We start from the raw sequence: 12,706 nt of genomic DNA, 5'->3' as shown, positions 1-12,706 counted from the left end.
TTGATGGTGGGAGGAAACCGGAGCACCCGATGGAAACCCACACAGACACGGGGAGAACATGCAAACTCCACACAGAAAGGACCTGGGACAGCCTGGGGTTCGAAACCAAGACCCTCTTGTTGTGAGGCAGCAGCGCTAACCATTGGGCCACCATGCCACCCCACTGCAGTGCAAGTCAATGGGGAGAAGTGGATAATTCTCATTCAGATAAAACTAAAATGGTTCACCCAAAGCCAACAGAATGTGTAACCTGGCAAATTCGAGTTTCTGTTTGTTTTTTCAAATGTTATATTAAGTCTTTTTATTGCTAAATCCCTTAGTGCTTGCTGGACCTATGTTGTTTACTGTGCACTGCGGAGTGATACTTGCAGGAAGTGCAAACATGAAAACAGCATTTCTAGAACGACACTCCATGTTTGAGAAAGCCAATTGGGATGGACAGAAATCGAAATTCGTACCTGCGTGTTGGTTGTCTGAATAAATATCTGTCATGGTCGTATAAATTCCGTCTGTCCCCATGCAGAGAGATCACAGCTGTGGCCGATGACAGTCCACACGGACGTCAATACATCTGAGTGTGCGTGCGTGGGGGGGGGGCTGTTTTACCGATGATGGCTGCCAGATTAGAGAAGAATTGGCGTGATCCTCATTTTACAATACAATAACACTAATATTTCAGTGTCATCCTCTGTAAGAACAGTATAGGCACTTCCTGCTTGAATCTGCTATGAGGTCTTTTGTTGTCAGTTTAGGTGACTGAGGACGGGCCAGGCCTGTCGGCTCTGACTCTTTCTCCGGTGAGGTAGCAAAATACGTTAAAGCGATTTTGCCCAGTTCTTAGACCATTATCGCTAAAAGCAACCACGTGTAAGGAGTACGAGGGGCAGAGCCACGGCGCTGTGTAATATCCCCAGTTGAAACAGGAAATAGAATAAAATGAAACAAGAGAGTGGTGGAAGGATTTGGTTTTTTTTGTTTTGCTTTTTGATGAGAGCAAACAAGAGCAATAGGAGGAGGACAATATAGTGGAGGGGAAGATGGGAACAGTAGAATGTGAATTGATTCTTAGGTTGATGACTTTTTTTTGTGTGCCAATAATAGAAAAAATGGAGGAAAAACTGTATTGGTCCCAGCAGGTTAATAAATTGATTTGGCCAGGTTATGGTAGAGAAGACAGCATGGGCTGGTGTATTGTGCCTGATTCTACTGCAGGTACAAAAACTGGTGTACAGGGCAAGACTGGTGTATTGTGCTCATTTGTACTGTGCTAGATAGTACTTAATATATAGTACTGTGCTAGACTGGCGTAAAGTGCTAGATTCTACTGTGCTAGATTGCACTGGTATATAGTGTTAGACTGGTGTATAGTGATAGATTATACTGCACTAGATTACACTGGTGTATAGTGCTAGACTGGTGTATAGTGCTAAATTCTACTGTGCTAGATAGTACTGTGCTAGATTGTACTGGTGTATACTGCTAGACTGCTGTGTAGTGCTAGATTGGTATATAGTACGAGACTGGTGTACAGTGCTAGATTGTACTGGTGTATAGTGCTAAACTGGTGTGTAGTTCTAGACTGGTGTATAGCACTAGACTGGTATATAGTGCTATATTTTTCTGGTGTATATTGCTAAACTGGTGTTTAGTGCTATGTTTTCCCAGTGTATATTGCTAGACAGGTGTATAATACTGGTGTACAGTGCTAGGTTGTACAGGTGTATAGTGCTAGACTGGTGTATAGTGCTAGATTGTACTGGTGTATATCATTATACTGGTGTATAGTACTAGACTGGTGTATAGTGTTACATTGTATTTTGTATAGTGGTATATTGTACTGGTGTATATTGTTTGACTGGTGTTTAGTGCTAGACTGTACTGGTGTATATTGCTAGACTGGTGTATATTGCCAGACTGGTGTATAGTGCGAGACTGTACTGGTGTATATTACTAGACTGGTGTATATTGCCAGACTGGTGTATAGTGCTAGACTGTACTGCAGGTGCAAAGATTCAGAGTTGTTGCTCCATTCGCAGGTATGCTTCAGACAGACAGCGGAGGGAGATATGAGGCAGAGCGACTCAGAAAAACATGGGGGAAGTCAAACAGTTTTAGATGAGTTGCAAACATGGAGAGAGTATTTAAAGAGGGCAGCTAGAAGGAAATTTCTGCTTTTCGGACATGAGGTTATTGGAGTTTCAACACAGAGCTGAGCTTTCATCGGTGAGGAAAGAGATGATTTAATGGAGGCTATAAAGTAGAGTAATCTGTATGCTTCAACAGGCATACTGATTATGGTATTTCAATTTTAAACCACCCTGTAGGCCTCCTGTCAATATCATCTGAATGTATGACCCCCCTGTTTGAATCAGGGCAAAGACTGGGATTCAGGGTGGCTTCAACTTGTCAAATATTATTCTCATAAACTCTTTCAATGACATCTATGATGAACTGCCTTAAAAATACAAACCAATAAGAGCTAACAATAGAAGTTAGAAAGCATGTGTGGGAATAGCACTTTTCTTGACCATTTACTCCATTTTTATTGGTTATCGGTGTTAGATAAAACCAAGAAACCCAATGAAAGTACGCCAGCAGAAAAGAGAAACCAGGGCCCCCTCCTCGTGCTAGACCTGGGAATGGAGCTCGCTGGCAAGCATCTGGTGGCTGGGCCTTGGCCCAATAGGGCCCGGTCGGGCCCAGCCCGAGAAAACTACATGGAGCCATCACCCTTCGAACACACATGCAGGGATGACCATTGGGGTAGGGCACAATGCAGGCCAGGCGGCAGGCAAAGGTGGGAATCAGGGCGTGCCGACTTCCAGCATTGCAGATTGGTCCTCGGGACGTGGAATGTCACCTCTCTGGCAGGGAAGGAGCCTGAGCTGGTGCGGGAGGTGAAGCAGTACCGACTAGATATAGTTGGGCTCATCTCCACATATAGCATGGACTCTGGTACCAAATTCCAGGAGAGGGGCTGGACTCTTTTCTTTTCTGGAGTTGGCCAAGGTGACAGACGTTGGGCGGGTGTGGGGATGCTCACAAGTCCCTGGTTGAGCGCCGCTGTGTTGGAGTTCTCCCCGGGGAATGAGAGGGTCGCCTCTATATGACAGTGAATTGCTGGGGGGAAGGCTCTGACTATTGTGTGTGCTTATGCACCAAATAGCAGTTAAGAGTATCCGGCCTTCCTGGAGTCTCTGGGTAGTATCCTGGATAGGGTTCTGCCTAGGGATGCTATAGTTCTGCTGGGGGACTTCAACGCTCATGTCGGCAATGATGGAGAAACCTGGGGGTGCGTGACTGGGAGGAACGTCCTCCCCAGTTGTAACCTGAGCAGTGCCTTGTTATTGGACTTCTGTGCGAATCATGGCTTGGCCATAACAAACACCATATTTGAACATAAGGTAGCTTATAAGTGTACTTGGTACCAGAACACCTTAGACCAAAGATCGATGATAGACTTTGTGGTCATATCATCAGATCTGTGGCCATATGTTTTGGGTGAAAAGAGGAGCAGAGCTGTCACCTGATCACCACCTTGTGGTGAGTTGGATCAGACGGCAGGGAAGGCTGCTGGACAGACCTGGCAAACCCAAACTTGTAGTGAGGGTGAACTGGGAACGTCTGGTGGAGGCCCCTGTCCATGAGGTCTTCAACTCGGAAGAAGTTCTCGTGTATCTTGAGGGAGGCTGGGGACATGGAGTCTGAATGGGCCATGTTCAAAGCCTCTATTGCAGATGTGGCAGGTAGGATATGTGGTCATAAGGTCATTGGTGCCTGTTGAGGTGGCAACCTAAGAACCCGCTGGTGGACACCGGCAGTGAGGGAAGCCATCAGGCTGAAGAAGGAGGCCTTTCAGGCTTGGTTGGCCCAGAGGTCTCCTGAAGCAGCAGACAGGTACTGGGAGGCCAGAAGGGCTGCGGCTTCAGTGGTCGCGGAAGCAAAAACTCGGGTGAATTTTGGTTGGCCTCAAGGAAGTTCTGGCAAACCATCCGGTGACTCAGGAAGGGGAAGCAGGGCCTTATTCAGGCTATGCTTGTCTCTCTCTGTCTATCTGTCTGTCTGTCTCTCCCTGTCTGTCTGTCTGTCTGTCTGTCTGTCTGTCTGTTTGTCTGTCTGTCTGTCTGTCTGTTTGTCTGTCTCTGTCTGTCTGTCTGTCTGTCTGTCTCTGTCTGTCTGTCTGTCTGTCTGTCTGTCTGTCTGTCTGTCTCTCTTTCTCTGTCTGTCTGTCTGTCTGTCTGTCTGTCTGTCTGTCTCTGCCTGTCTGTCTGTCCGTCTAAAAAAATTTCAGTTCAGAAATGGCTTTATTGGCATGACGTAACACTGTATACATATTGCAAAGCAATGGTTTAAACACTGAAAAAGCTAAACGTTAACTGGAAAACATTATTGAAAACAAACATACTACAGCAAAGAAACAGTACAAAACAAAACGTCCCCCCCCCTCCCTCCCCCTCTCTGTCTCATTTCATTGGCCAAGAGAGAGAAGGCATTTGACCGGGTTGAACACCTCTGCCTTTGGAAGACTGGAGTGTTTCGGCTTCAGCCCAGGTTTCGTTGCCATGATCCAGGTTCTGTACCAGAGTATTGAGAAGGTACTGAAGATAAATGGAGGTTTGAGTGCCCCTTTCAGAGGAAACAGAGGTTTTCATCAGGGCTTCTCTCGCTCATGAATGCTTTTCCGTTGAACCATTGTTGTACAAAATTAGGACTTGTACTGAAGGATTGTCTTTACCGAACTGTGGTACAAAACTGGTTTTGTCAGCTTATGCAGATGATGTAGTAGTCCTTGTTAAAAATCAAACATGTTGACAATCTATATAAGATTGTTAACGATTTTGTTCTGGTTTGGTTGGGCGTCTCTATGGATGCAACTGGCCGTGTCTGCGGGTGGGAATGTGTCCTGGTGGAGCAGCGACTGGGACAGCTTGGAAAATAGCCAGTACAACTGGGGAGAAAAAAAGGGGGGGGGGATTGTTAACGATTTTGGTATGATTTCAGCTGCAAAGGTTAATTGGGGAAAATGTGAAGCCTTAGCAGCTGGAAATTGGAACAGTGGTTTCCTGCGCCTGCCAGGGAATTTGTCAGGGAGAAGGGATGGTTTTAAATATCCGGGAGTCCTCCTTGGAAATGAGTTAATTGACAAAAGAAAAAAATTGGGAGGGTGTGCTAGAAAAAATTGAGGGGCGACTGAAAAATGGAGATGGGCATTGCCTCAGATGTCCTTTAGAGGCAGGGTGCTGACAGCTAATAATTTAGGGGCCTCTGCAGTGTGGCATCGGTTGGCTTGCATGGAACCACCTGCTGGGTTTATACAAAAACTACAAGTGTTCTTCATAGATTTTCTTTTTGGGACAGACTACATTGGGTACCCCAAAGTTTGCTTTTCTTGCTCAAAGAAGAGGGAGGTCAGGGTCTGGTGCACTTGGCAAGTAGAGTGGCAGCTTTTCGGTTGCAATTTGTGCAGAAGTATCTTGCAAGGTCTGTTGACATTGTGTGGAAAGGAGCAGCGAGTGCTATTCTGGGGGAGAACTAATGATTTGGGTCTTGATACAGGTTTGTTTATGATGGATTCTAAGTGTTTAAAGTTGTCTGAACTACCTGTTTTCTATCAAGGGGTTTTCAAAGCATGGAGTCTGTTTACATGGAAAAGAAAGGAGCCTACTCCTTCTCTGTACTGGTTATTAAAAGAACCTCCCATTCATAGAGCCAGGGTGGACATAAAGGACAGTTCAACACCAGGCCTCACCCTAACACTGTGCAACACTAGCTGGACCTGGTCTGATGGACGCAAAGGCTGTGGCTTCTCATATGAGGCGGAAGTCTATTCGTCACACAAGGGAGATACTAACTCGTTGGGTTGAGAGACTGACTTATGCTGAACGGGAACTATTGCAGGACTACTGCGCTAAAGGTAGGCACTTCGGATCAGGATGATCCCTCTCCAGATTTGGAGCTTTCTCCGAGAACGAGCGATTGCACTGGACCTTTTTTAAATGTTTAGAAATACTGATAATCTGGATTTATATTCAGTGAAAGGCAAAGAGCTTTAGAAGTATTGTGTCAAAGTGTTAAATAAATGCACACTAAATGGGAAGACTGGAACAGTGTGGAGGAAAAAATTAACTGTTAAGGATCATGTGAAAGCTGTATGGAGAGTATTGCACAAGCCACCCTTGAAAAAACAAAACAAAACAAAACAGGACATTCAGTGGAGAATCTATCCTTTCTATCTGTTATTAATCCTACAGTGTCATCATTTCTGTCATTCCACAAAACACACATGTTTTGTGGAATGACAGAAACATTTTTTCATTGCTTCATGGAATGCAGCAGACTTAAAGATCTGTTTAATGTATTGGAGATTTTGTTCCAGGGTTTTGATGAAAGGTGGTCGTAACAGCATTTATTTTCAGGGGCAGGTTACAGCAGAGTGAAGATGTCAAAGTGGACGCTTTTAAACGTCATAATAGGAGAAGCAAAACTGTCCATATATATACGTCAGCAGAAGGAAGGGTGGGACAGGATGTGATTCCTTTGTTTGTTTCCTTGGTGAGATCCAGAGTCTGGGCTGATTTCAGGTTCTCTGAAGCAATGAGGAATCTGGATGCTTTCATTCAGCAGTGGTGCTGCAGTAATGTAATTTGTCATGTGGTGGATGCTGAGTTGTTTTTTAATAACGTTTTTAGATGATATTTGTGAAATCAAGTGGTGGATGGTTAGTAAGGGATGTCTATACATTCCTTTTCTGGAAATGATCTCTGTCATCATGGAAGTCATTTAATATTTTATGATCACTCTGTGATCTATTTTTTTTAATAAAATGGAATTTTAAAAATCAAATCTCTCTCTCTCTCTCTCTCTCTCTCTCTCTCTCTCTCTCTCTCTCTCTCTCTCTCTCTCTCTCTCTCTCTCTCTCTCTCTCTCTCTCTCTCTCTCTCTCTCTCCGGCAATACATATACTTAAATTGGAACGATACAGAGAAGATTAGCATGGCCCCTGCACAAGGATGACACACAAATTCATGAAGCGTTTCTCTCTCTCTCTCTCTCTCTCTCTCTCTCTCTCTCTCTCTCTCTCTCTCTCTCTCTCTCTCTCTCTCTCTCTCTCTCTCTCTCTCTCTCTCTCCGGCAATACATATACTTAAATTGGAACGATACAGAGAAGATTAGCATGGCCCCTGCACAAGGATGACACACAAATTCATGAAGCGTTTCTCTCTCTCTCTCTCTCTCTCTCTCTCTCTCTCTCTCTCTCTCTCTCTCTCTCTCTCTTTCTCTCTCGTTCTCTCTCTTGCCCTTGCTCTCTCTGCCTCTCGCTCTCTCTGTCTCTCTGCCTCTCTGTCTCTCTGTGTCTCCCCCATCTCTCTGCCTCTCGCTCTCTCTCGCTCTCTCTCGCTCTCTGTCTCCCTGTCTCTCTGTCTCCCTGCCTCTCTGCCTCTCTGTCTCTCTGTCTCTCCCTGTCTCTCCTTGTCTCTCTGCCTCTCTGCCTCTCTGTCTCTCCCTGTCTCTCTGTCTCTCTGCCTCTCTGTCTCTCTGCCTCTCCCTGTCTCTCTGTCTCCCTGTCTCTCTGTCTCTCTGCCTCTCTGCCTCTCTGTCTCTCTGTCTCTCTGTCTCTCTCTGTCTCTCTGCCTCTCCCTGTCTCTCTGTCTCTCTGCCTCTCTGTCTCTCTGTCTCTCTGCTTCTCTGTCTCTCTGTCTCTCCCTGTCTCTCTGTCTCTCTGCCTCTCTGTCTCTCCCTGTCTCTCTGTCTCTCTGCCTCTCTGTCTCTCTGTCTCTCTCTGTCTCTCTGTCTCTCTGTCTCTCTGTCTCTCTGCCTCTCTGCCTCTCTGTCTCTCTGTCTCTCTGCTTCTCTGTCTCTCTGTCTCTCCCTGTCTCTCTGTCTCTCTGTCTCTCTGTCTCTCCCTGTCTCTCTGTCTCTCTGCCTCTCTGTCTCTCTGTCTCTCTCTGTCTCTCTGTCTCTCTGCCTCTCTGCCTCTCTGTCTCTCTGTCTCTTCCTGTCTCTCTGCCTCTCTGTCTCTCTGCCTCTCTGTCTCTCTGTCTCTCCCTGTCGCCCTGTCTCTGTCTCTCTGACTCCCTGTCTCTCTGTCTCTCTGCCTCTCTGCCTCTCTGTCTCTCTGCCTCTCTGTCTGTGACAGGTGAGCTGATGCTCGGCTGTGGATGGTTTGCATTGTTGGTGGGGGGGATAGGAGACCGGCTCTTTCCACTCGGGGGGTTCTTCGGCATTTGTGTTTTTGTTCTCTGATTTGTTTGCCCATTTACTTGCATCGCAGTTTCTCTAGACATTCTTTAATAAATCTACTTATTATTTACAACCTGCGCGTGGCCTCGCCTTTATGTTGCCATGCTCGATTCCAGTGCGAGCAACACCCCAAAACAAAACTTATTTTGCAGCATAACACAGCCCCCCCCCATACCTGCAGTACTGGGCTTCTCTTCTGGGGTCGTAAGTACACCGAGGCACCGTGGAAAGGTTATTTGTCTGTTTACGTCCTAAATGAGCTGCACTTTTCTCTTTGTACACAATCAGAACAGCAATAAACACAATGATGTAAAAGCTCTCTATTAATTTACCCCCCTCATTCAGTTGCCATAGCACTTTATTCTGTTTTGTTTGTGGCACTTATTTGTACAACACTGTGTACCGAGATTATTATTTTTCTCCCCCATCTTCACACAGTTAAATCTCTGTTTTCATGACATCGTGCAGGCTGCATGTATTCTTGATGTGAATGTTGATACAGCCAACACGCCTGAGAGTCAAATCATCTTGACTGGCTGAAGTGCGTGCCTTGCATTCTTTGCCATGGCAATCAAATGCAAAATGAAACTGGATTGACTTGTCATTGAAAGGGCACAGAAAACTAAAACAACACATTGAAAGACAAGCAAACAGACATTTTTATGGGCTCTTTATGGACTAAAGAATCTTTCACTATCAGCAAAGGAAGACTCAGTATTTAGCAACATATTGTAGTAGTGCTCGCTTAGTGCTTGACAAGACTCGAGCCCCTGCATTTTCTGAAGCTTCTGAGCAGCACCCTACCTTTTCACCACCCTACCTTCTCACAAAAAAACTAGCAATCAAAGTTTGTGTAGACCGTGGACGGATTGCGTGCATTTGCCTGGAAAACACTTATCTGTCATTAGCAGCTCATTTGCATAAGTGTGTCTTTGCCCCCGACATTTGAAATAGCCTAAAAGCTTATTGGGGGTGAGGGGATGGGGGGGGGCTTGAGTGTTCCTTACCAACCTCGTGTGTGTGTGTGCTGAGTGTGTACTTGCTGAGTGTGTTTCCATTTGCTGTAATGCATTGATAGGTGGGAATTTATGCAATAAAGAAATATGTATCCAAAAGTGCAAAAATGTGCGTGCACGTGTATGTGTGTGCGCGCGCGCGGTACGTTCTCTCGCAGAGCGTATTCCTGAGTCGTACACCCAACGGGCGGTGACATTTCCTGAGGTGTGCGCCGGATGGATTATTAAAACGGCATGTCACACCAACTCTTTTAATGGCTTGTCTTTGTGTCTTAAAAGCCGCCTGACAATTCCTGCGCGGATCCCCGGTGGCTCGGCTCGGTTCGCTGAAGTTACGTCTCGAAGTTTGAAGTTTGGTCTGTTTTGCTGGGGTTTCTTTAATGTTGTAAGTGAATTTGAATTTTTTATTTTTTTATTTTTTTGAAGTTTGGAGTTTTTCTTCGCGTATTAGTCCAAGTTGAAGAGTACATGCATGCTCGTGCACGTGTCTGTTGTGCTGTGTGTGTGTGTGTGTGTGTGTGGGTGTGTGTGTGTGTGAGACTGTGTATTCCTGTGTGTTTGGGCAGATAGGTAGGTCACCATCCATCCACTACCCTATCAGTTACTGTAGTTGACTGAAATAGAGCAGGAGAACCCCTCAAAATACCCTTCACACACACACACACACACGCACGCACGCACCCACACCTGCAGATCCTATAACAGTGTTAATGGCGTACAGGGCTACAAAAAAAACTCCACCTCATGGTTCGTATGAATAATTCAGTAAGCACCACATCCTCCAACGTGATGCAGTCTTGAATCCAATTTCCTATGTCACACGATGGCTCCTTTTCCTCTGGTATCTGTTGTCCTTCACCCCCCCCCCAGCCCCCCCGCTCTCTCTCTCTCTCTCTCTCTCTCTCTCTCTCTCTCTCTCTCTCTCTCTCTCTCTCTCTCTCTCTCTCTCTCTCTCTCTCTCTCTCTCTCTCTCTCTCTCTCCCCATTGCGCTCTCTTCCTGGGGCTCGTTCGGGCGAAGGTGACGTACTCGGAATCGATTGCCTGATTAATACAGGAGACAAACGCAATTAAAAATCGATTTGTGGCTCATGATTGACCAATGTGAATAATTAAACAAGGTCTGGTGGTCGCGTGCGTGCTTGTGCGTGCGTGCACTCCTGTGTGTGCGTGCAGGCTTGTGTGCGAGAGTTAAAAAGCGGTTCTCCGGGCATCCAGACAGCAGAGCTACAGGGACCGGGGGCTCATGGTACACCTGCTCATGTGGCGAACGCAGGTTCACTCGTTCTTTTGGAGTCCTTGGATTTCTGTCTTGGGTTTGGAAATAACACGTATTTCGTCAAATAGCAAGACCAGTCCCCAGGCGTATGTGCTCTGCCCCATTTTGATCTTTGGAAACGATGACAAATAGAAACATTGTGGACATTAAGGGGAGTGGTGGGTCGGGATCAGGCTGCCTCTCTCATCATACCTCTACTTTTACCCAACTGGACATGTTTGCGCACAAAAGCACTTGAACATTTACGCATTCAATGGTGGCGTTCAGCCAACACGGGAACAAATTGGCTGATTTATAAAAGAAAATGAAAATGTTATCATCTTTGCACAGGACCGAGGCCTTTCATTGAAATGTGCCCCGTATATTTCAGTTTTTAACTCAAAAATATAAATGTAAGTGTCAGCTCTCTCTGCTCTCCGCTTTCTCCTCGCATCGTATTTGTGCCGTGACTGGACTCCACAGGCTTCCAATTACAAGGCGAATGTGACCACCTGCATGTCTGCTATCAAAAAGCAGACAATGAGACTGCATTCAGACCTTGGTGCGTCCGGAGCCTTGCAGGGATCAAGGCTGTGCTCTGTACGTTTAACAGTCATCAATAGAAATATTTCACATTATTTATTCATTCATTTATTGACCGACTTGGAGTACCCAGTGGGTGGTGGAATTCGATGCATTGGGATGACTCAGATTGTATCAGGTGAGGTACAAATAAAAGCAAACCTCATCCACTTCACCCACTTTCAGTTATTTCTTACATCTGAATGGCTAACTTTTGTTACAGTCACTTTTCCCGCCCTTTTTCTCCTCAATTGCACCCGGCCAATTATCCCACTCTGCCGAGCCTTCTCAGTCGTTGCGCCAACCCCCCCCCCCCTCTGCCGATCTGGGGAGGGCTGCAGACTACCACGTGCCTCCTCCGATACATGTGGAGTCGCCAGCCACCTGACAGTGAGGAGTTTCACCGGGGGGACGTAGCGCGTGGCTGGATCACGCCATTCCCTCCAGCCCCCCCCCCCCCAAAAATAGCGCCCCGATCGACCAGAGGAAGCGCTAGTGCAGCGACCAGGACACATACACACATCCGGCTTCCCACCCGCAGACACGGCCGATTGCGTCTGTAGGGGCGACCTACCAATCCGGAGGTAACACGAGGATTCGAACAGTCACGGGATTTTTTTTTGTCCCTTCATAGTGTAACCGGTTATTTTCTTGCCCGGTGCGGGATTCGATACGGCGTGTACTGCACCACAAGGCGACATCACTAACCGCTCGGCTAAAGGGTCAGACCCGTTAGATAGGGACTAATGTGTCTTATTATGAGTTTACAGTCGTCACCCTCCCCGGAAGCGCGCCCTCGCGCTTGTTCTTCCCGCGCTCCCAAGAGACTTTTGAGGATCTGCACCTTTCCGGATCCCACCGCTGCCACCAATGTAACCGATTATTTTCTTGCCCGGTGCGGGATTCGATACGAGGTGTACTGCACCACAAGGCGATATCACTAACCGCTCGGCTAAAGGGTCAGACCCGAGACTAAAGAAGAGCATATTATTTATTTTTGAACGCTATTTGTCCCGGGTCCGACTAAGAGTTTGCGCGTCTCTATCACCTCACTGTCACTTTCAGCACTTTCCGCCTCCTTATAAATGCCTATCATTGCGCTGCCATCGCCTCGGCAGCTCCTATTAGGCACAAATGGTTGAGTGTCTGACAGTTTGTCAGGCCAGAGAAGATAAGCTGGCCATTTAGCGGGCGTTTGCTCTCCTCTCATCTGTCTACATTTAATTATACCGTTAGTTCGTCCCCAGGAGAGGGCTTTGAAGTCAGTGTGTCAGGAGATAGGCTAAACGCGAGATGTTTTTGTGTACTGAGATCGCAGTTTCTGCAAAGTGTGTTCATGTTCTCGTTTCAGCAGCTTTTCGGCCGCAGCAAGCTTTTGTGGCTGTAATGCCAAAGAACGACACACATTACAAAGTACCGCCGTCTGGGGTGAAAAGGGAAATACCACTGCAGAAGTTTATTCATCGTTATCATCGGCGGTCTCTTGGGGTCGAGTATGACTGTCCTGCTTCTAGGTCCTTGTGGGTCTTCAGGTGGGATCCTTGCGGGAGGGCGCCGGCGCGTGACAGCTTTTTACGTGGAGTGGCTAATACGCCTGCAGCAGCCCGGTGGT

At 46.7% G+C, this 12,706-nt stretch overlaps 2 non-coding genes across 2 annotated transcripts; both read left to right on the top strand.

Annotated features, from left to right (window-relative positions):
- The first annotated feature begins 6,939 nt into the window (after positions 1 to 6,939).
- LOC130125831 (U6 spliceosomal RNA) lies at positions 6,940 to 7,044 on the top strand. The gene has a single exon (XR_008811667.1). It is a non-coding gene; the product is annotated as a U6 spliceosomal RNA (small nuclear RNA).
- A 76-nt stretch (positions 7,045 to 7,120) lies between these two features.
- On the top strand, positions 7,121 to 7,225 carry LOC130125830 (U6 spliceosomal RNA). Its single transcript, XR_008811666.1, has one exon. It is a non-coding gene; the product is annotated as a U6 spliceosomal RNA (small nuclear RNA).
- The last annotated feature ends 5,481 nt before the right edge of the window (positions 7,226 to 12,706 follow it).

The sequence above is a fragment of the Lampris incognitus genome, chromosome 15 (assembly GCF_029633865.1).
Source record: "Lampris incognitus isolate fLamInc1 chromosome 15, fLamInc1.hap2, whole genome shotgun sequence".
Lineage (NCBI taxonomy): Eukaryota > Metazoa > Chordata > Actinopteri > Lampriformes > Lampridae > Lampris > Lampris incognitus.
Note: the sequence above shows the minus strand (reverse complement) of the source record. Positions and strands in the feature narration are given on the sequence as shown.